Below are 21165 nucleotides of genomic sequence, written 5' to 3' on the forward strand. Positions count from 1 at the left end.
CTTGTCAGAGACACCTTCTGTTGTTATGTGGCCTGAAGTGAATAATATCGGAGAAGGCTCGAGGCCAGAAGATTTCTTTCCTCTCAGCATAGCCATGTGTACTGTGAAAGCATCTTTCCAGCACCTAATACTTGGATAATTTTCCTCCTTAATGCCTGAAAGCTTTGCTCACCTTGCTGGCTGCCTGAACTCAAGCTGCCTGCCTCTCCACTGTTCCAAAATGACAGCCAGGAAATTATTACAGCACAATTTAAAGACCAGAAAATATAGGATGAGCAGATGGCAGGTCACTTTACCTTCCCATGAACAGCCTATGTCACTGTGGCACTGCTTTAGCATATGCTGAGCCACACTTGCAGCCTGAGCAGGAGCTGTCTCTGGCGGAGATGCCTGTCAGAGCACCAGCCCAGCAGTGCAGACCTTACGACTGTGACAAGGAATCTGGGCACCAGTGAGGAGCTTTAGCAACAATGAGCTTTAAATACCTGCTGCTAAAATAATCACGATAATCTGTTTGCCAGCTTTTCCCTAATGTGCATTTTCTAATTCGTTGTGGGAGGTAAAATCGTTTGACCAATGGAAGGAAGATGTGGCACTGTGGCTGTAATTTAAATTGTTAAACAACTGGAAGAAGCAGCTATCAAATAGCAGAAATCCTACCCAGAGCAAATAGCAGCCTTCACAGATTAATTAAAAAAAAAAAAAAAAAAGATTGGAATATAGTTCTTCATAGAAGGGAGTTCCTGTTGCAAGGTAGCCTCTGTTCTGCAAAAGATTAAAAAAAAAAATAATGCATTTCCCTGTTGCAGGATTTGCTGTAGTTCTGTTCCCTTCTGATCTTTCTGAGTCTACCCTTGGAGCATTGGTCTCACGCTTTCTCTCTCCCTTCGTGCCCTGTGCTCTGCTGTATTTGATGGGGACAGGATGCTGAGATGGCTGGTATGGTCATCTCCATCATCCCAGACAAGGTGTTCTCAAGCAAGTGAATTTCTCTTCTATTGAAATGGGAAGAGCAAAGCTCTGTCGAATACTGGTCCTTGTTGCAACAGTTGAGCTGATCTCCTCATCCTTTTGGTGTTAATTACAGAAAGCCTGTGAGCAGCACTGTGCTGGAGAAGGCTGTCTGTTACTTGTTAACCAACAACACAACTGAGTGTACTTGATGAATGGGGACACACTGTGTGTGAAAATTGTCACAGTTTCTTTACTACTAGTGGAGCTGGAACAAAACAGGGATATGATGTCTAGAAATTCTGTGGTAGGGTGGAGTTAATTTCATAGGAACGTATCTTCTCAAAAAAAAAAAAAAAAGTGCTACATGTAAATGAGCTCCTCAGCTCTAACAACAGGACGGGCAGGTAAGTACTGTGTACTGAAAACAGCACAGCAATTCAGAAATAATTCCTCGTGTAATTTATTTTCAGTTAATGGAGGTGATTGTTTTTTCCTCCTTTTGCACCCAAAGGGAGTGGGGAGCAAACATGGAGCAGTTTTTCAGCCTGCAGCCCAGCAAAGGCAGCAGCAGCTCAGGACCTTGGGGCTGCTTCTGGTCCCTGCCTCAGGAGACCTCCTCATGCAGGTTTGGAGAGTGCATGAAATACACTCTTTGTTCCCCCATAGGTGAAATGTTTTGTGGTGTTCCTCTGTTCCCATGTGTGTCCACGTCCTGCACTGGCTATATTTGGCACCTTTGTTGGTGATGCCCCTCTCAGACACAGATGCTGATGGAGTTGGGAATTACAGCTCTCTTCTCAGTTCTGGGAATGGCCCTTTCAAGGACATTTTAAAGAGGCTTGCATTGCTGCTTGCTGTTTAAGCTAAGGAATAAATAGCACTTGACTATCTGCAGCTGCTTTTGGCACCTTTCACTGCTGCCGAAATCACCCCTGGTGATCTGCAAGAAAATAACCACCAAAACCACCTTCATTTTCTAAGAAATATTTCGCAGTAAAATGTCATTTTTCATATAGGGCAGCTGAACTTTGCCAGTTCCACCATTTATTCAACAGGGAGCATTCCAGTTTGCACTTTGCATTTCTAAGAACTGAATTTGCTAAATGGAGCACTTCCTCCTGACAGAGCAGGAATCATGCTATGCTTTTTTTTTTTTTTTTTCTTCTTTTTTTTTTTGTTTCCAGCTGGAAGCCATTTTTCCTTGCATCATAGAGCTTCTGAGCCCTGTTGAATCTGGCTTAGTGTTTCTCAGGGGACAGAGGAAGGATTGCTAATAGCTTTCCGACCCGCTTTAGTCTCTCTATTCATAATGCAAACGCTCAGCAAAACAGGCTTGAGCAAGGTCCTTGTCCTGGATGACTTTTTGCTAAATAAGTTAGCAATGCTCTAGTTAGCAAAATCTTTTATCCCCTGTGGATGTGGTGCAAACTTAGTGGTATGCTACAGCATGGCCCTGACAAAGATAATATAAGAAATGCCAGGAGAGGAACAGTCAGTGTGGCTGTGTCATGTTTGATGAAGCAGTTCCTGATCTGCATACTTGGATGTGCCAGAGAGAGAAAGCGGTACCTTGACCTGTAACAGGAAAATTTCCTGAAGCATCTGAATATGATCCATCTTTTTTCTCTCTTGCAGATGGACAGACAGAGCTTGCTGTTCCTCTCTTTAGAGAGCGAGGAAGACGGTTGTTCTACGTGAAACGTATTAATTAGTAAGTATTTTCCTCAGTAATCTTGTCTCCTGAAAATGTATATCCCAAGTTCTGTTGTACTTTTAAGATTTCCCCTATGGAAGTAGTACATTGTAAGGTCATAGAAAAGAGAGTAGGGACTCATAAAAATTCATTGCAAATTTTGCAGACATTTTTTTTCCCACTTTTTTCTTATTCTGGTCATGCAGCGAAATGAACCTTTAGATGACAGATACCAGACTCTGACAGGTATCTCATCTTGTACTGAGGCTAGTGACAGTCTGAAAGAAATTGCTCATCTGAGTCAACAGCCAGCTCCTCCAACTGTGTTTGTCTTCAGTGCTAATTTCATTTCTTTGCTCAGTTTTCCTGGAATCTAAGCACACACACTGACCTGATAAATAACTGAAACCAGCAATAAAGATAAAGGAAAGTTCTATACTCCAGAGGTCAAGTTAGCCTCCAAATCATATTTTCCCCTAATGGGGAACAAATTCAACGTTACCAAAAGTCAAATGAATGTTTAGTCACCTGAGAAAATACCATTATAAGCTGAAATGAGCTCTCATTACTTTTTCCATTTTATTTCTTTAATTTCTCCTTGGCTTCTGCTACACAACTAAAAATAAGGCCATCAGTCACAGGGTGCTTTAGAGACACCTTCAGGGCAGGAGCAAGGTTCTAAGGTAAATCAGAGCTGGTGGCTCTTAAAATGGATGAAATCACTTGCATTAGGCCTTCAGGATGCATATTTTCATTTACTTGATTTATTCTTATTGTTTAAGTTGTAATGAGAAGTGACACAGATGCTGTGGAGCCAGGCTGAGCAGAACTTTATAGTGAGTTGCCAGGGCAGAAAATCCCATTGCGAAGGAATCTGTTACTCAGAGTTGTTTATGAGCATGGAGCAGCAGAAAGCCAAAGAGATGATTTAAAAACGAAGAGGAAAAGGGATAGACACATGGTGAAATAAGCAGATAAATGATCTGAGATGCTGTTAGGCACCAAGGTGCTGGACAGTCTGGTACAAAGGGCTGTGGAACTGGGCAGAGGGCAAATCGGACCTCTTTCTGCTAATGAGGTGCTGATCTCGTTCTGGAGGTGAGGAGGATTCTTCAGACTCTCATCCTAACTCTGCAGCCACCTATTTCCAGGTGAGCTGATCCCCTTCTTCTCTGCCTAGCCTGTGAGATGCTAGTGACTTGTATCTTGATTACATCTCTGCCATCTTACATTCTTTGAGTACGTGAATATAAAGGCTGGTTATTGTCTGAAGCAATATTTCTGATAGCCAAACCTGCTTGATTGGATCCCGAAAGATAGTGGAATTTCATTTTACGTCATCGTGATGTCAGCAGATTACATTTCCATGTCACTGTACCACAAGCATCCTAAAAAAAAGGTTCTGGGTAAGGCGTGTTACCAGTAGCAAATGTTTGGTAGTTACACCGTCTTCAGGAGAAGTGATGTAATCAACAGGGCCAAATACCTTTCTAATAACATTTCCAAAACTTCTTGGTGCAATTTGTATATTGGAAACTTCATAAGCCACATTTATTCTGCAAATCATTGAAGGAGAGTAAGGAATTGCTGTGGAGGTAGATGATAACACAGACTGGGAAGACTGGATAATCATTTATACATCTTACTGTATTGCTTACCTCAGGTGATGTCTGCTTTGTTACTTTGGATGCACGAGTCCTAATTGTTTATGGGAACTTTTCTTCTCGGTTCAAGTGCAGTTGTGGAGTTCATGAAGGCAGCCATATAGCTCAGGTTTACATACAAAGGATGAAATGTTTTTTGTTCTTTAGAGGTGAGTTATTTATTTTAGATATCTCTTTATAATGAAACTTCAGCCGATTTGTGTAGTATCTTGTAAAAGGGTGGCTACGTCAGTGATGCCTGTGAGTTTCTGTACTACAGCGTATTGTAACAGAGTTGTCAGCAAGTTATCATGGAGCTGGCTTGTCACTTAAACAAAAGTGTTTTTACCTATATAAGATGGTGTCTGGTTTTTATAATAAATTACATTGGACAGATTATTGAAGAATGTTTTTTGTGTATTTTGTGGTTTTTATCTGCTTTTGTTGCCATTGCAATGGGACTTCACTTGGTGCAAATTTCGTGTAAATGTCAAATCCTCAAGAAACTCCTTGCCTCTGCTTCCACAGAACCAAAATATTTTCAGAAGAAAATTCTTTGTTTTTTCGTCAAAATTATTATATTTTCAGTAAATAACACAGGCAAGACTACGACTCATTTAAATGTTAAGATATACTGCCTGAGATATGATATTTTTAGTAATGGATGTCTCCCTCTCATTGGTTTCCAGCTGACTCCCTGAGTGCTGGGATATCTCTTTTCTCATGGAGCTGCTGGCTTTCTGTGTCAGTGATGTGTGTGGGAGATGAAGTCCAGCATCAGAGCCAGGCTAAAGAGGAGATGGAGAGCAGGAGGTATGCAGCTAATAGTTGTCATGGCACCTCCTCAGACATTTCACAGTCAGATAAATCAGCTGGTTAGGTTTTTTTTGGAGTGAAGTTCTCTTAAATTTTCTTCTTATGCATATCCCTTGCTCTTACTCAGAAGTCAGGAGGAATTCTGTTTTTTCCTACTTCCTCCCTTGAAGGAGGAAAGCCAGTTCTAGGAAAGCATGTTGCTTTCTAGCAAAATATCCAGTTTTAGAGACAAATTATTTTCTGGAGGAGACAAGTTTGATTTGCAGTCATAGTGATGTATGTACTCCAGGGATGAAGTTGGCTAACTGTTTATAAGAGCATACATGATATAACAGATGTAAATGGAGTATATATTGTTTGGCAGTGGGAAAAGGAGTGCTGCTTTTGACATAGAAACAATGAAGTGGATGAATCTGAGAGCTAATTTGATATCCTGGAACTTCTCCGTATATAAGTAGAAGGAATAGTACTAAAAAGGCTGCTTTTCAGATTTTAATAAGATGGTGTCTGACAAGACTGCATTTTGGTTTATAGTACAATGTTTCATTTTTTTCTCAGTTCTTCAGAATCTTTTTTAATAATGCATATGTGCTTAATTTTGTGGTTGCAAACATTTTAGATTACTAAGTCAACAAAATGAAGAAAAAAAAGAAAAAAAAAAAAAAAAAAGCTGGCAATCAATGTAAATTCCTGCTGGTAGATAAGTCCAGTAGCTCATCTGGTCAGTAAGATATTCCTGAACCAAAAGTTATGGTACTGTGTATGACACTTCTGGCAACTCAGAATCTTTGGTTCCATGTCACCAATGCCATCAATAGGCAGATGGCTTTGGAGGTATGCCCATGTCCTGATTTTGACTGAGATAGAATTAAACTGCAATACCTCAATCAGACTGGCCACGTCTTTTCCAGTAGTAAAGAAAGTAAAACTGTTTTTCCTGTGCTTTTATTTAATATAGCCCTTACCAATCCAATATCCTACTGGATAACAAATCTACAGAAATCCTTCTATCAAAGGAAATCCCTAGTGCTCACTCAGCAGTCTTCCCTGGCATTATAATTTGCCATACTGTTTGTAGGATGACATTATGTACTGGGTTCTTATTCTGGTCATGCCTTGCAACTAGATTTCCTGGAAACCGAAGACAAGAGGAAAGTTTAAAAGCTGCTGGTTTAATTTTTGTCTCAATATCTATATCTGGAGTGAACAAGTATGCACTGCAGCAGTGCTGTGTCTCTCTGAAGTCCACGTTTAGTTGTTTGCTGAAAAATAAATAACATTTGCAGTGGTGAGCGAATGGTCTGCTTAAACCTCGTTTTACTTTGGGCGCCTGTGCACACCCATGTGTGTGTATACATGTTTTTTGCTAATAGGCAGCAGTATAAGCAACCCAGCAAGTAAAAATTGTATCCCTGAACATTCTTATTGCTGTGTCTGGAGTGGCAAAGAGTATTTAGAGCTGAAAGCTCAGAGCTGGCCTTTGCTGCTTTTTTAAGTGATTGGAATGGAGTAGAAAATGTCATCACTTCTATGTTTAAGTGAGTGAAAATGTGCAAATCGTGGACTATGCAGCAGTGTTTTAGCTCTCTTGAGGACTGAATGGATCTGTATAAGCTTTGCTGTTACTTGCTGATGAAGCCAAAAGTAAAAGGAAAAAAAAGCTCACAGAACTTATTTGTTGATTTAAACTCACTGGTGCTCGGTCTGAGCTTCTCATGCAGGTACACTTGCAGTAAACAGATCAGAGGAAAGATTGTTCAGAGTGGAAATTCTTGGTGGGAAGAATTATGGATTTATAATGTTCAACATCATTAATTGTACCTGATATTTACTTAGTGCTTTGCATGGTCAATCTGAACTATCAATAATCAAGATCTTTTGTACATCTTAAACATAAAGAATAAAAGCAGGATGGTAAAATTGTATGCCTCACATCACCCTTTAAGTCATTGGCAGTGCTAAGGTGAGTCCCATAGTCTCCACATGCACCTAAGGCCTTGTTCCTCCTCTATTTTACTGCTCGTGAACATTTGTCTGGCTGTAATTTAATAAGAATCCAACTTCTCATGAAAAATTATGTATCTGTGTCTGATGAAGCAGAATGTGGGCAAAAAACCGACAAAATTATTTTAGGGATAATCAGGAATGTTTTAATTGGCTGAGAGGATCAATACACAATAGTCAGTGAGAAACAGGACTAAAGATGGGGAACCAAACAGCTGCCAATAGTTTGTTCTCTCTGGTCACCTTGTAAGCAGTCGGCACTCTTGGATACAATAAGCATCAGCTGTGAATAATGAAGAAACTTATAAAAATTAATCTTTTTTTTTGGAGAGGATAGTTAATGAGCTGAAGAACTAAATTTATTGAACAAGTCGTTGATTTAATAAACAGTTTTGCTCAGGAGTATGGTGCCTCTGTTGCAAATCATAGCTAGATGCATGCAGAAAGGGGCCTGTATCCTTCAGTTAGGTATATGCTGCATGTTTTATGGCAGATTTCTGGCCTTTCTAAAAAAATTGTGAACGCTTAGATAATGACAGCAAGCAGAATGGAAATTGTGTTAGTTTTCCTGAGAACATCACTGTGGCCAAGGTACAGCAAGAATAAAATGGGTATTGGGCTTGTAATTGAATGAGCAAGAACATCCAGAAGGGTAATATTAGCAAAATTTGGAAGAGAATTATTATGTTTTCTGTCAAATTTCAAAGTAAACTTTATTTGTGGCTAGGAAGAGGCATTTCTTTTTTTTTTTTTTTTTTTTTTTTAATGAAAAGATGCTCTCCTGTGTCCCTGCTGCAGGGCTGTGGCAGCATCTTTATGATGGATCTGAAGCTGCCTGGTGTCCTGCAGCAGGGCCTGCTCCAGTCAGAGCTTCAGCAGCTCTCACATGTCTTGTAGATCTCATAAAGGCTTCCAGCACAGCCAAGGAACAGACACAGATAACAGAGGATGATAGCAGGCTGTGTGCCTGCTTCCATGATGCAATTTTAATTGCTTCTTTTTTCCTGAGGTATGTGGGATTGGTCACTAGATGCTTGACTAGGCTGGTTGATCCCATATGGTAATTCCCACAGTTTTCAGCCTTTCTGTTTTTAAAGCTTGACTGGTCTCAGATAAAAACTTAGTTTTCTCTGTATTTGCTGATGCCTGCACTGATGTGTGGAAGGAAGTGTCTGATCATAAGCCACACATCCAAAGCTATACCACGACAAGGAAGACAATTCCCAGCACTGCAGTATATGGAAGAGGATGCAGCATGGCTATTTTGTAGTCATGGGAGTATCTTGTCTGTAAGTTAGTAATAAGGATTAATGAATGATTATTTCATTGATTAAAAAACATGTAGCATTTGTGTATTGCTGATGGAATCAGGTGCCAAGGAGAAAACATGCTAAGCCATTTCTTTTGGCCTTGAACTGGGAAAGGATAAACTAAAGAGTAGCAAACAGATCAATAAGTGCTTCTCAGAGAGGAATGTTTGGTGCTGGTTAAATGCTCAACCTGCAGGGAGCTAGAGGAGGAAAGGCTCTGTGAGGGAGGATGAGAAAAGCTGCTGTAGTAAAAGGGATTTAGTTGTTAAAAGCAGGGCCGTACCAGATTTAAAAAATTTTAATATAAAAAAATAAATAGAAAACCTTACCCTGAGTGAATAAAGCATCAATTTTCCTACTTTTAAAATGAGATCTAAAAAGGAGCTCAGTAATAGTTTTGGTTGCCATGGCATTTAAGGGTGCAGCTCCACAGACATTTCAAATAACAGGCAATGCTTTTATCTGCCTGCGTGGCCAAGTTAATTTTCAACTGCTGGAAATGTTCATTTAGTTTGCTTTAATTATTCTATATTGGCAGTATCATAAAAAGACCCAATTCTGCCATCTTTATATGGACAGAGCTCTACTTTCCTCTGGAGAAAAAAAGATAAGATGAAGGCTGAACTGGTCAGGAGATGCAAAAGGGAATGCTGCAGTTCTGGGCTTGCAGAGACACATGTAGAAGCTCTGCTGATGGTTTAGGCATCTGCTGAAGTGTGGCTCAGGGCCGAACCAAGCAGAGGAACGTGTGGAAAACTCACAGTTAGTGCAGGCACTGATACTATCCCATGTATCTTCTTAGGGGGCTTTTATGGCTGGAATATTTGGTCTTGTGTCCTCACAGGTTTTGTCCTTCTTTCATTTGGAAAAATAAGAATCCTGGCTAGGAATGGTTACAGACCGAATGAAAAGATTACTGAGTAAATGAGACCTGCAGTTAGATTCCCAAATCCATATGTACACCTTGATCTGACTTTTGACATGGTGAACACTAGGCAGTTCCCCCTGCCTTTGGTGATGGTTATTTGCTGCTGATGATAGTAAAGCACTTGGGCAAGTGCTCAGATCCCCATCTCTGCACTCTGTGATGCCATCCCCATGCCTGGGCAGAGCCTGGAAGTTTTTTCAAATCTTGGCATGTATACAGAACATCTTGATCCTCTGTCCTACTATCTGTGTATCTCACTGGCATAGCTCCCTCTATCCCCTTGTGTTTTGAATACAGCCATCAATACTAGATTGCATCCCTAAACTCAAATACCTCTTTCCTGTATTTGACTGTACCTGAAACACAGGAAGGGAGCTGAAAGGAAAAACTGCAAGCTGATGATGTGATATGATGCAGCTCTTAGTAAGTTTGCTATGGCTCTCATTTGAAATAGGTGATCAATAAGTACGTTTATTATGTTTTCTTTCCAAATATTAGTTGTCATATAATCTGTAATGAAACAGCGTTCAGAGACTCGAGGTCTACTTTAGTGATTTATTTTCGTGGTGTCTAACATTATCCCCTGCCCCATCTTCCACTTAAAAGTGTGAGTCAGGAACCCTCTGTTATTAAAAGCAATCCCAGTTGTGCACACCTTTAATTTCCTCTGGATTACATTAATTGCCTGACAGCTAAAAGTGATCTGGGCTTTTTAGTCTTCAACACTGGACTGCAAGAAATATTTACCAGCTACAGCAGATTTATAAAGATGCCACTGAGATGCCTTGAGAGTAACAATCGGAAAACGCAGAGGCAAAACAACACTATTTTTCAAGGTTAGATGCTCAGAATGCTAAAAACAAATTGCACATAATAAAGCCAAACAAAGACTTGGATTCAGCCCATTTTTTCCTCCACTTGTCTCACATAAAAGGAATATGCTGGTGGTTTAAAAATGATGGCACAGCATCACATAACAATTAGAAATTTAATAAGGGAGCTTTAATTTTAATTTGGTTTTGGTTTTGTAGTTCAAATATCCCCTAGCGTCAACCCCCTTCCTCTATTGCACGGTCATTTTCTTGTCATGCATGCCTTGCTCCGGGTCTTTATAGGACTCACTTAGCTGAGAATGGCTGCATGGTGCTATTTAAAGAGCAGCAGACACGAAGGAGGGACTGACCAGGCTGATGTTAGCGCTAGGGATTCGTCCTGTGTGACTTTGAGAAGTCACAAAGCCTACCTGCACCCCGCTTCCCAAGTGCGAATGCGCGCTGCAGCGCTGCAAAAAAGAACCATCTCAAAGGCAGCTCGGACTTCCTCAGTGGTGAGGAAGTTGTTGACCCCTTTGCTGTTCTCAAAGCTGTGTCTTTGTAACACTGCCGGTCTGTGCTGAGGAGTGGTTTGAATGCCGCCTGAACGGGGAAAAAGGGCAGCGAGAAGTTCCGTAGTGGTGTAATTTGCCATTAATAACAATTGAGAACTTACTGGCAGACACTTCTTTGGTTCTAAGCCGCCTTTGAGGCTGTAATTTCCCATAGGGGTTGAATTAAATTTCGTCTGTTCATCCACAGTCTGCTGGAAGGTGCTGTTTTCTGTGGTGGGATGGAGGGGAGCCCACCGAGCCGCTGCAGGCGGCCAGGACGGCTTAGTTTGGGTGACCTGCTATTTAGCAGCTCGGTGGAATTGTTTTGCACTAGATAGGTGACCTGGGTACTTCCAGCAGGCAGGAGCTGTGCTGACAGCAAACACTGCAGGTTGCTGGCAGTTTAGCTCGGCGGGTGGCTGGTGCCAGCAGAGCTTGGCGCAGGATCAGGCCGAGCATCGCGCTGCCTGCGGTAACAGGGCAGAGCGTTTGGTGGCACAGAGTTTTTCACTCTAGTTCACATCCGTGCTATCTACTTTCAGTTCAAACGAGGTGCTGGGGGGGAGGCTGAGTATATACCCTAACTATACCCTAACCCTAACTGTAGGGAACTACATTGTTATGTAGGGGCTTGAAAGTTTGGATTCGATTATAGTATGGACTGTGAAAAGTACTCTGGTTTTAATTTCTCAGTCAATTTCCAAAGTGAGATGAGGAAATGAAATATGACTATTACTATGTAGTTGAGCTTTTCAGCAATGTAATGTAGACTTAAAGATATGTATTTTTACCAGATTGGTTAATTTATGTTTTTTCTGAGACCATTTTGTTGATGAAGCTTTAAAATTTTCAGCTCTTGTAGGCTTAAGGGTAAGTGGAAATACTTGTTCAGAGATGCGATCTTTGTGACTGGTTTAACTAAGCCTGATTTTTTTCTATCTCTGAGCTATTTTTTAATGGGATCCTTATTTTATAAACACTTGCACAGAATAGGGATTTATTTTGCAAATGGATATTTGGTATTTCTCAGTTATTTTATGTTCTTGACCCTCTTTTGCCAACATTAAAAGAGCTGTTTTATTTTCTCAGCCCCTGGAGTACTGGATTGCAAATGTTATTAATTTTGTGTGGTTATGTCATATTGTGGCTCCAGACTTATTCTTCCGTAATGAATATGGATTTTATTTGTCTAAGAACTGGTACATCACACCCATTATTATTTCTTTTTTTCCCCCTCTGTTTTTTAAGTTGGAAGGAAGTCCTATACCTTGGAAACATCTCTCTTGCTCTTCAAAGTCCCTGAAAGCCTAAAGCTGGCTGCTATAATCCTACCTCATCCTTTTTTTAACCCATACAAAGAATTACTCATGAATCTACAATATTCATTTTTGGTTTGTTTTCATTTTCAATTTTCACTGCTTTTTTGATGATCCAACTCAAACTGTTATCACGTACTCTCTTTCAGGGAATGGCTTTGGGGGACTTAAGCTCTTCTTTAATCCCCCCTCCAAGAAGCAAACTACTCTGAACTCTTGGAATGGAGAATGTGTGTGTTTGTGTGTCTGCATAGCTTGGCCTGCCTGAGGGATGCTTTCTTTGGGCTTTGCCTTACCTGTTCATAGAATCAGTTGTGATTGCAGAAGGACAGACCCAGCAGTCTTCAGCTGCAGACATTCTTTTGCAGATCTGAGTAGTCTCAGCAGCAAAAACCTGCACCAGTCCCCTGTCTGTGAGTCTGTACTGTATTCTGACTCCATGGCAGGAATGAAGGGGAAATCATTAGAAGTAGGGGAGATACACAATGGAGACGATGGGATTTGTCAACTGCACTACAGCAAAAGGGACAGTGCGGAGAGAAGGGAGCAGTAAGGTCCTTGATGAGCTGGGAGGACTTCCACGAGCAAAAAGCTGTAGTTATTTATCCAGTGCATTCTCTCTGCCTCAGGATAGTAAGAGAAAAGGTAGGAGATTAACTCACCTCCCTCTGTGAAAGTAACAGTGCTCCAGGGAGAAAAAACTTAGTCTTCAGAGCAGCGCTGAAATATGAGGGCTGGTTCTGTTCTTCGCATTAGGAAGAAGAAATCCTTCTTCCCACTGCTGCAAACCAAATGAGTATCTGACTGAATGAATTTGAAGCAAGCAGCTAATAAAATCTAAAATAAATGAGATTACTGAATCAAATCATAGGATGCAAAATATTTGTGTAATTGTGTAATTCAAAGCTGTTGCAATATTAATGAATATTATAATACAATGATTAAACACAGGATTCATTTTGGTTTTGCAAATGTGCCTAAGCCCTTAATCTAGCAGGGTATTTCAACATAGGTAAATTTTGTTGAACCTATGCACAACTAGAAACACCTTCTTGTTTAAAGCTCTCATCATCACTTAGCCTTCTCTTTGCTCTGCTGCTTCCCATTGTTTCTGGTTCACCTGCTGAAGATAAAATAAGACTGCAGCTAAGAGGGCTCACTGAGCAGTGAGAAACCTAGGGTATAGTTCAGCACAGCTGAAGTCCAATTGCCTAAAGCACCCTCTTATTCAGATCCTGCCTTTGCTTTTCCTGCAGTTGGTTTTAGCCTCTTGTATAAAGTGTTTTTCTCTGAATAATCTTGCTGATCACATGGAGCTGTTTAAGGAGCAAGGTCCTGTTTAATAGCACAGAGTGAAGCAGAAAGGAGCCCCAAGAGAAACCGAGAAATCTTGTCTGCATACTCATTTGTGCTAACCTCTATTTACTTACGTTTGGTTTATACAGCCTGAAGTGCCAAGCATAAGCCAAGCAGTGTTTTCTTTTGCTGTGACTTCTTGGACCATCTTCTCTTAAAAAAAAAAAAAAAAAAAAGTTCTAACACCTTGTGTTTCTTTCGATCTGCAGGAAAGGTGCAGAACTTCAGTCCAGGCTGAACAAAATTGATTACTCCTATTTTCTGCTGTCTGGTAACTAATCTTGGCTCCTTGGAGCCTTGCTTTAAGTTGTTCTACAGAGTTTTTGTGTTGCTGTAAATCACTGCTGTTGTCAAGACGGAAAAGTTTTGAGATTTCATCCATCCATAATGCTCACTACAGCAAGGCTCTTGGCTTGTCTCTGGACTCTGCTTCGTTTTCACTGGAAAAGGGGCAGATTTCTTGACTGTAGCCTTCAAATTAGCACTGTGAAGGTTTTGTTTTATATCCTGTGAGGAAGGGCAAGGCTAAGAAGTTGCCCATCCCTGCTGAGTATCCTTGCTGGTATCCTTTGTGTTTGAATCTGTCCACAGTTAAACCATAAGACTGAAGCTGTGTGGGCAGTTGGGATGCTATGATGAACAGCTGAGGGGCTTCTGTACTAGGCAAGCCAAGTGGTTTTTGGGTTGTTGTCCCATGCATTTCTGCCTTGGGTGGGCAACTCTGCCTCCTGCTCTGTCTCCACAGTGCTTGCTCCCCCCCTTTTTTTAATTTTTCCCCCTGCAAAGCCAGTGTCAGTTCACAGAACAAGTGCCAACCAGGCATTATCGAGCCCTTCAGGCACCAGTAGAATCATCTCACCTGATTTCTGAAAACCAAAGAAGGAGCAGATGCATTATGTCTAGAAATAGCTTTAAGTTTGTGCTGCAGGGGGAATTAATCATTTGAACAATTTACCTTGGATTGTGCTGGATTCATTGCCACATGAAATCTTTAAATCAAAACTGGATGCCTTTCCTAAAAATAAGATCAGCTCAGAAGTTATGTGCCTGGTGAAGGACTTCCTGGGTAAAATACCATCTTGCACAAGTTGGAAAAAGCTGTGACCATTTTAGGCCCTTCTAAGGCTAAAATTCTTACAAAGCAATGCTAGGGGGTGAATCTCTCCTACCCTTCGGTGTTCCCCTTTGCACTAACCAGGAATGAAGGATGTGGTATAATGATTACAGGAGGTATCTTCATGTTAATCATTCCATGTACTGGAATCCATCCTACGCTATAGCTCTAGCTCAGCTCCTGTATGAATTTCTATGCTTTGGAAAATAGGATTGGTTGTCCTCTTTATGCGCTATTCCTTCAGAAGTACTGTCATGGGGTGACAGATATCATCCCTTTATCCTATTAATCTTCATAACATTGTAATCATTCTGGCATCTTGGAAAGGTGTGGGCACCTGTATTCAAGTTATGCTAAATCATAACAGTGTAAATAATACTTTGAATGCTTTGATGCAGGAGAATAAAAACCTTCCTGTAATAGATTCTGCGAGCACTCTTTGTCATAATGGAAATATAATCAGCTGATTTCAGTACCAGTAGATAATACGATAGGATCCATTCTTTGCAGAATGCTGAAGGAATTTGGCAAAATGAGATGATTTCACAAAACAAATTGCAGAACTATTCAGTAGATCTGAACTGTTTATGGACATACTTCTCCCCCTTCACCACACAGTTAGCAGTGTAGCTGTCATTTCCTTTCATATACATACAGGCTTTTGTGCATCGCTTTGTAAACATAGTCTGAGATACAGGTTCACAGGCTCAAAGAACACCAACCCAGCATGGGCATGAGGTTCCTTGAGAGGCAGTGAGTGTTATGAACATGATACTACTTCTTATAATAAGAAATAAGAAAATGTATTTGGGACAAAATTCAGGTAGTTTTCATCCTTGCAGAAGGAAAAAAACCTCATCATTTCAACCCAGATGTTTTATTCAGTGTGAAATGAACAGCTCATTTTATTTTCAAATGCTAAACTTTTAAGTTTTTGCTTTGAAAAAAGAAACTGTCAAATGTAATATCAGTAATAAATCTAAAAACACAGTAAGGGCAGTAGGATTTCCCGGTGTTTCTTTTTCTTTGATTAAACTCCCTGCCAAAGTCAGACCAAATTTACGAAGTATGAATATGCTGTTAATTCAGTGTTCCTGTTGCTCTGCTTACAGTACTGTCTTGGTGTAAGGGTGAATAGTTTGATCCTTGCTGCCAGAAGATGAAGAGGTGAGGAACAGGCCAACACTGATGCTGGGTTGCGGAGGCAGGACGACTCTGCCTCTGTGGGCTCTGGACTAATTGCATCATTTGTGTCTATTGTTTTTAGCATCAGCCGTGTTGTTTTGTGCATGTATTTATTTAAGAAAGATCTGGAATTGTTTGTAAGGACTGCTTTTACCAGGAGCTGCTGGCTTGGTTTGTCTGCACAGCAGTATTCCATTTCACTATTCTGTCACTTGAGATGGTTGATTTCTTCATATTACAAGCAAATTATATTCCCTAACAATGATTTTATGAAACAATATATTTTTTCCAAACTCAGTTTTGCATTGGAAATTACTCCGGTCAGTGTCTTCAAGACTGTAAATGAATTGCAGGTGCAAATGGGCTAATTGGACATCTCTGACAGTGCAAATTTCAGCCCTTTGAGACTTCAAAAGGCTGTGGATTCAAATTATGATCTGCAAAACAACAAATTTAAAGTATGTCTGAAAGTCAGGCATTTACTGAGTACAACTGAGCTCTCCCTGAAGCTATTAAACCGATGAGAGGTGATGAGCACTGCTGGAAATTAGGCTGTGAGAATTTAAATGTCTTAACTGTGAGAACTCTTACAAGTAAGCGAGCTTCCAACACAGCAGCTACCTCCTCAGTGCACAAATACTAAATTTAGATGTTTTCCTTTCCACATCCATTTTGCATGAAATATGTATTTGTACATTCCTGTCGTTTATTTTTTACTATTTCTCACTGTGCATATTGGTGTTGCCTCTGCAATTCTGATATTTTGTTATTCTCTCCTTAAAACAGCAATCTGCTCAGGTGAGCGGTATGGATGATGTGCTGTGGCCATGTGCACTTTTAAGATGCAGCACTCGTGCTAGTAAGGAGGAAGAAAGGTGAGGCTGGAGGGAGACTTGTGGAGGTCTGGTTAGAGCCAGGGTACGGTCTGAACTGGCTCACTCTCTTGGCAATGGGCTGAAGGAGCTTGGAGCAGAGTCAGCCCTACAGACCAGGTTTAGCAGAAAAGGAATAGCAGAAAATAACTTGGGTGTGTCTTATATTTCTCTGTGGCCAAAATGATTTTCCAGAGAGTTTCTCAGTGTGGGCACAGGGATAAACAGGATAAACTTTGAAAAGGCCTACAAAAGGGAGTGGGGGGACTGTGACAGGAGGAGTGTCCTTTGAGTGAAGAGATGCATGGTAAAGGAAGGCAGTCACAGAGAGGCAGAACTCTGAAGGTGTTGCAGTGAGGCTTGGCTGTAGATGGTGCATGAAGGACCTGTGTCTGAGGACCTACAGGATGAAGAGGAGTGATGTAGTCAAATCACCAGGTGGCTGCCAGTTGAACCAAGCTGGGTTATAACTAAGAAGTTTTCCCCTGCATTGGACATATCTAACCTATTTTCTTTGGCTTCTGAATAAGGGAGTAGGTTTTCATTTGTCTTCTCTTTCACCATGGTGTATATTATCATTGCCAAAATGCACCTTGGCTGATACTATGCCATTAGTACCTTTCTGCAATCTCTGCTGGGACACTGGGCATCAATCACTGTTGTAGAAGTGGTTTTTTGTGTGTGTGCATGTCACTTCTGGCAGTGAAACAGAGCTCAGTTGTGCACTGAGCTGAGTGAAGAGGTTTGTGTCTGGATGGATCAGAAATGCACTGATGAAAAAGGAGTGGGAATGTTCACAACCCAACCTTCCCTTACAGGTATGATGCTGAGCTCTGTCGGAGGCTCTTATGTATCCCCATGTCTAATACAAGCCTGGAGCCATGGTTACCTACCCAGGCAGTGGCTTAGCATTAGCCACAGGATTTACGTTTCTCAGTATCTGAAAAGCAAGTACTATAAGAACAAATGCAATTTCACGGTAAACATGGTCCAGCTGTCATTTTAAGTGGGAATAGAGCAACTTTGGAATGAATTGCATTATGCTGCTCCATTGTGTTAAACTGTTTGACGAACTTTGCAGGGCTGAAGCCTTGCCACTGATTAGGAACAGTGCACATGCATCATGCTCCCTACCCTGTCAGCAAAGTTGCTGGAGGGCTCTGGGGACTGCAGCAACTCCCTCTGAAGGATAGCTTACTGCCTGAAGTTTCTCAGCTTAATGCCTATTGCTTATATTGCTTGAATTTATATGTGAATCTGTTTTGAGTGTGCTGTTTTGAGATGGCCTCAGATGTTCAGATACAAATCTTGATTTATTTTTTTTTCTTCCCCAAATTAGGAGTGCCCAGGGCTTTCTGAAAATGGGCTGTTAGTGTTTCCAAAACCTGAGAATACCTAAAAGCATATGTCTTTTTGGAAAATACTAGCTCTCATCCAGATCTCCCTATGTTCAATTAAAAAAAAAAAAAAGACTAATTAGCATTTATTTTATCCCAATGCTTTGTAATAAGACTGAGTTGATTTAGCAGCAGCATGACTCTACTACCTGGTATGAGGGCAGGATTCCTTTCTGCACGTGTTTTATCAAACAACCAGAATATCCTACAAGAACCAACAGGTTTGGGTAAGAGAGGAACAGCTCAGAGATAAGAGGGAGCAATGACAGCCAACCATATCTTGTCAGTTGAGCAGATGTAGTGACATCCATTCCTCTTTCTGGAGATGAAGTAAAACTAAATGGCAGGAACTGCTTGCATGAATGCAGTGTTTCATGGGAAGGAAGCAGGACTTCCAGGCAGTGAGATGTTGGTCAGTGGACACCGGAGGTGGCTGCTGTGGCAACTGAAGTAAGTGCCTGAAACTCCTGCTGCCACGAGAGAAAAATCATCCTGCTTGCTGCAAAATAGCTCTCTTGTAGTGGTCTAGCTCTTCTCCCATAGGAGTTTGGATTACATTGAGAGCACAGTGAGACCTAGCTTTACAAGCTCTCAGTCTACCTCCTCAGCCAGCATCTTCCTAATCATTTGTGTAACCATCAAAATCTAGCTGTGGGAATCGTGACCCCATTGGAAAGTATTCCATTTTGCTAAGCAGAAGCTGTACCTTTCTACGTGGCAGTTCTAATTTCTGTATAAAATCTCTCCCTTAAAGGTGTATTGCCTATACAGACTCAGGGCTGTTTTTTTACAGCTGGATTTGCTGTGAGCATTTATGTGATCGTTCCCTCATTGCCCAAGCTGTGGCCTGAAGGCTGCCTTTGACAACCTTTCTCTCATTTGGCATGAAGACTTCTTCCTCTCAATTCCCCAGTCAGATACTTACCGGTGTAACTGGCCACAGGAAGGCAAGCAATAATGTTTCCACTTGATTTCACACCAGAGTATCACACAAAAAGCTGCGAGTGAAAGGCTGCAGAGAGCCTCCAGAGAAATTCTATCTGAAGGTGCTGCTCTGAGGAAGGATCAAGTCAGCCCACACAGCTCCCAAGACATCTCACAGTCTAACTATTCTTAACAACTGCAGTGAAGGGCTTTTTGCACATCCAAAAGCAGCATATCTCAATTCTTTACTGAGATTTTTTTTTCTTAGTGCCCCAAAAGAACTTTTGCTTCTAATAAAGCACAATTTTTCTCCTCTTTCCTTCTTGCTCTCACTCACAAGGGTGGAGAATAACCTGGGATTTATAATCTTTCTATAATAGCATTTAATGTATGGAAAGCCTATCACTGGCTACCACACTGGCTTTGTATTTTTTTAGGTTAAACAAAGGGAACACCTTTAGCCACTCGTTAGTGCTCATTTTTTTCCCCAATTCTTCTCCCATTTTGTGTTTTCCACCAAAATTCATACATTGGAGGAGGCTCAAAAGATCAATGAAATATCACTTCTCCTTGTTGTAGGGCCCCATCCATTTAAACAAAGACTTTTGTTTCTTTTCATTTTAGAATTATTTGAACGATAAATATAAAAGAGAAAATATGGAAATGTGGAACTTTTGCAAACCAAAATCTCTCTGAATATCTATAATTGCTTGACAAGGTGGTTTTAAGCAGCTCTGTTTCAGACACTGCAAGAAAGTCATCACCTAAAGCAAGAGTTATTTTCTTAGTGAACTTGCTAATTTCTCTCAGTCCTCATCTGCAGGCCATGCTATCTTCAAGAGTAGTGCCCTGTTCTGCATCACTATTCGTTCTTCAACTCTATACTGCACGTTAATTACCAAAGACTCTATTTTATTCATACATGTTCTTTGTGAAATGACAGTTTAAAAGCTAAGAACTATATCCCAGATCTGGAAAGGGCATGGTTTTAGCATGTTAGATATCATGTTTTCATTCTGCATGATAGTATTTCTTGAGCATCCTCACTTGTAATGTAATTTTAAGGGATTTACTGGTGTGCTGCAACACTTTCCATTTAGTGAGTGCACTCTGGGGTCTCCAGTCCCTCTGACTGAGAGATAGATAGCCTTATCAGTACTCCTTGCATTACATCCCCCTCACTGGCTGGATGCACTATAGAATAGTTAGAAAATTCTTTGCTGGAGAGAGAAACAATTATAAAACATTTTTAGAACAGTGAACTGAATGTTTGTCATAGCTGGCAGCTTTTATTTATGACAAGTAGTAATTGCTTCAGCTGGGAAGAAGAAAAAAAAACACAAGAGAAAAAAAGATATTTTTCAAGGGAATTTGGTGCCCTTAGATCTGCAAATTGGATTCTATAGGTACTGGGTAACTTCAAGCAGCTAACACTGAGGATGTGGGGAGGGGTGGGCTTGGTCTGCGCAAGGCACTGCTCCTTGAGGGTGGTGCCAGATCTAAAGAGATGTAGTTATATGCAGACCAAGTGAGGACTGAAAGAATTTTCAATTTAACTAAATATCTTAATTATTGGAAAATCACACTAAACATCCCTTTGGAAAATGATATCTTTGTGTGGGTTCCACATGATGTTGAAGTAGAAGAATCCTCTACCCCTGAACAAGGAGGGCAGAAAGAAACTGTCAGGACAGTCCTGAAAACATAACACTGGCCAAGGAGTGCCTCTGCTTTGTGGCTGGAAGCTTGCTTATCTAGGCAGCATCAGTCTGACTCTTTTCCAGTCTCTGCTGTGTCTCTTCCTGTACATAGGCTTTAATGCAAAGCTGCAGTGGGAGACAAAGAAAAGGGAAAGATCAGTGGTTATTGCGAGCTGGCTATGGCAGCTGGGTTGATAGAATCTAAGAAGTGGCTGGCATGATATGAGCACCCAGGGAGGCATTTGGCTGGGCTTTTTTATTTAGACAGTGAATTATTCTCCGTGGAGGTCTTGCTTGCTATCGTGTTGTATGACATTTTGGGTAATATTTCAAGACAAATAAATAGAAACAGTAATAATTCCCTTGTGCTTTTCTCCCAGCTGCAGGATTTTGAGAACCCTCAGCACACGTTTCTTCCAGGACTTTGTTTGAAAATGCCTGTAACGGGGAGAAGAAAAACAAGAGATTGGCTTCAAAAACAAAAGGACAGTTAAGCTCTCCATTAGATCTTGCACAGATGAAACCCAAAGCACCCTGATTTTACATCAGTATTAGCAAACTCATAATAGAAGTGTTTTCTGGGAACT

General features: G+C 40.9%; 1 long non-coding RNA gene across 2 annotated transcripts in view; it reads left to right on the forward strand.

Annotated features, from left to right (window-relative positions):
- LOC149915754 (uncharacterized) overlaps window positions 1–17861 on the forward strand; it is a 38556-nt gene extending 20695 nt beyond the window's left edge. Inside the window, exons 1-5 of one of the 2 annotated variants that reach the window (XR_016471722.1) lie at window positions 1480–1579; window positions 2590–2665; window positions 15613–15667; window positions 16472–16560; window positions 17376–17861. This is a non-coding gene — a long non-coding RNA (uncharacterized LOC149915754). Of the gene's footprint in view, window positions 1–1479; window positions 1580–2589; window positions 2666–15612; window positions 15668–16471; window positions 16561–17375 lie in introns of those variants that run through there. The other variant, XR_016471721.1, reaches the window with a different exon arrangement.
- Window positions 17862–21165: the final 3304 nt, after the last annotated feature.

Source organism: Phasianus colchicus, chromosome 16, assembly GCF_987193195.1.
Source record: "Phasianus colchicus chromosome 16, bPhaCol1.hap1.1, whole genome shotgun sequence".
Taxonomy (NCBI): domain Eukaryota; kingdom Metazoa; phylum Chordata; class Aves; order Galliformes; family Phasianidae; genus Phasianus; species Phasianus colchicus.